Raw genomic sequence first — 2,837 nt, 5'->3', positions numbered from 1 at the left:
CCCTTTCTACTGATCTGATTTAAAAATTTTTTACCAACAGAGCAACATCACCCCCACTGCCTTCCTGCCTGTCCTTCTGATACAATGGGTATCCTTGGACATTAAGCTCCCAGCATCATACATGCCAGTCTGTAACTGTGCTACAAGTTCATCTCCCTTATTCCATATACTGTACTGCGCACATTCAAACATAGCACCTTCAGTCCTGTGTTCACCCTTTTCGATTCTGTCTGTCTTTTACATTGCAATTTGCCTGATCATCACCCTCTCCTTGCCAGGAGTCTCACTACATATTGCCTCTATTTGTAAACCAACTACCTCATCTTCAGCACAATCACTGGTTCCCACCCCCTTGCCAAATTAGTTTAAACCCACCCGAACAATTCTAGTCAACCTGCACTGAAAGATATTGGACCCCTTGGATTCAGGTGTAACCAGTCTTTTTGTACAGGTCATACCTTCCCCAGAAGAACATCCCAATGATCCATAAATCTGAACCCTTTGCCCCTGCAGCCACGCATTCACCTGCCAAATAATTCTAATTTACCCCTCACTGGCATGTGGCACAGGCAGCAATCCAGAGATTACTAACCCTGGAAGTCCTGTTTCTCAGCTTTCTACCGAGCTGCCCAAAATCTCTCTTCAGGGACTTCCTCACCTGTCTACCCAAGTCATTGGTGCCAATATGCACCAAGACTTCTGGCTGCTCACCCTTGCCCTTGAGAATGCCATGGATCCAATCCGAGATATCCCTAATCCTGTCACCTGGAGGGCAACATACCATCCGGATGTCCTCTATCGTGCCCACAGAACCTATTCTCTGTGCCCCTGACTATGGAATCTCCTATCATCACTGCAGTCCTCTTCACCTCTCTGCTCTTCTGAGCCACAACACCAGACTCAGTGCCAAAGACCCAGTCACTGTGGCTCCCCCCCAGTAGGTTGTCCCCCTCATTAGTATCTAAAGTTGTATATTTATTATTGAGAGGAATGGCCACAGATGTACTCTGCACTGGCTGTGAATTTCCCTTCGTCGTCCCGACAGTCACCCTGTCTCTTGCAACCTCAGAGTGACCACCTTCCGCTCACCTCCTCATTTCTCCTGTATAAGTCGAAGGCCATCGAGCTGCAATTTCCAGTTTCCTAATACGTTCTATCAGGAGTTGCAACTCTGTGCACCTGGTGCAGATGTGTTTCTCTAGGAGACTGGGGTAACCTGCAAGATAATTAACCGCACCCAAGCCTGATGAGCCAAAGCCACTCTAAACACTGACACACTCAAACAATGGCTGCTCCACCTGCACTTGAATTTTTCCTGTTGGCTCCTTTGAATGAATCCCTCTCGCTCGACTCAGAGAAACTGCAACAAAACTGAGTATTGCTGACTGAAAGATAGCTCCTCCTGTGCACTGCCTCTTGCCGATGGGTCACTCCTTAACTCAGAGAAACTGCAACAAAACTGAGTATTGCTGACTGAAAGATAGCTCCTCCTGTGCACTGCCTCTTGCCGATGGGTCACTCCTTAACTCAGAGAAACTGCAACAAAACTGAGTATTGCTGACTGAAAGATAGCTCCTCCTGTGCACTGCCTCTTGCCGATGGGTCACTCCTTAACTCAGAGAAACTGCTGCAAAACTCTGGCCTTTGAAATCCTCGATCGTCCTCCTGATCTAAAGGTAGCTCTTTTTACGCAGCCCTGATGTGGACTGTCTGACTCCGATCAAGTAAACCAGCCAGGGACATCTTCCCAGGTGGAAATGGCTAATATAAGGGGGCATTTTTGGTAATTGGAGGAAAGTATAGGGAAGATGTCAAGGGAAGTTATTTGTTATTGTTTTTTTTCCCCCACACAGAGAATAATGTGTGTGTGGAACACATTCTCAGGGCTGGTAGTAGAAGCATTTAAAGAAACTTTTAGATAGGCACATTGATGATAGAAAATGGCGGACTATGTAGGAGGGAAGGGTTAGATTGACTGTGGGCCTTGCTGTTCATTACCTGTAACCAATTCACCCCACTTCCCACGCAATATCTGCCGGACCCCTGCTATCTACCTACAGCAGTGGCAATTTACCAATTTATGGTAGCTTATTAACTCAACACCTCATTCGATGTGGGAGGGAACCAGAGGACTCCCATATGGTCACAGAGGGAGAACGTGCAAACTCCACACAGACAGCTACAGAGTCAGGATTGAAAGACACAAGAGGTGCTGGAAATCCGCCAGAGTAACACATATAAAGTGCTGGGGGGGGGGGGTCTCTGCAGGTGAGGCAGCATCTATGGAGAGGAATAACCAGTCAATGTTTCGGGGCCAAGACCCTTCATACTCTTCTCCATAGATGCTGCTGACGCTGCTAAGTTCTCCAGCATTTTGTGTATGTTAGGTCGGGACTGAGCTGTGAGACTCTGCTGTCACCCACCTTTGATTTCGTTCTATAGGAATAAATGTATTTTAGCCTTTGCTATGACTCACTTCATGTTTCAATTTTGTTTTAGTACTTTTAAACTCTCTTAAAAAAAAATATGGCACTGCTTTTTTTTTCCCCGGCAGTGCCAGTGTGGTACGCTAGAGGAGATCACGGAGGGCCGGAGCAGATCCCACTCACACTGGGCTCAGCTCTCTAAGCAAATCAAGTGTAGCAGAATGGACTGGATTGGGCCTGGAACACTATCCAGCTAGGGGATGATTTGCAAGGATATGACATAACAGATCTGAGGTTATGTTTACTGAGGTGGGACCAAGCAGGGTGATGGTTGCTGGGCTGAACTGAGCTGGAAGTCTGTAATGGGGAGCTTGAGGGCAGTTGGGTACAGCACACACAGGAGATCTCACA

The sequence above is a fragment of the Mobula birostris genome, chromosome 2 (genome assembly GCF_030028105.1).
Source record: "Mobula birostris isolate sMobBir1 chromosome 2, sMobBir1.hap1, whole genome shotgun sequence".
NCBI classification, from domain to species: Eukaryota; Metazoa; Chordata; class Chondrichthyes; order Myliobatiformes; family Myliobatidae; genus Mobula; species Mobula birostris.
The sequence above is the reverse complement of the archived record's forward strand: the minus strand, read 5'-3'. Positions refer to the sequence as shown.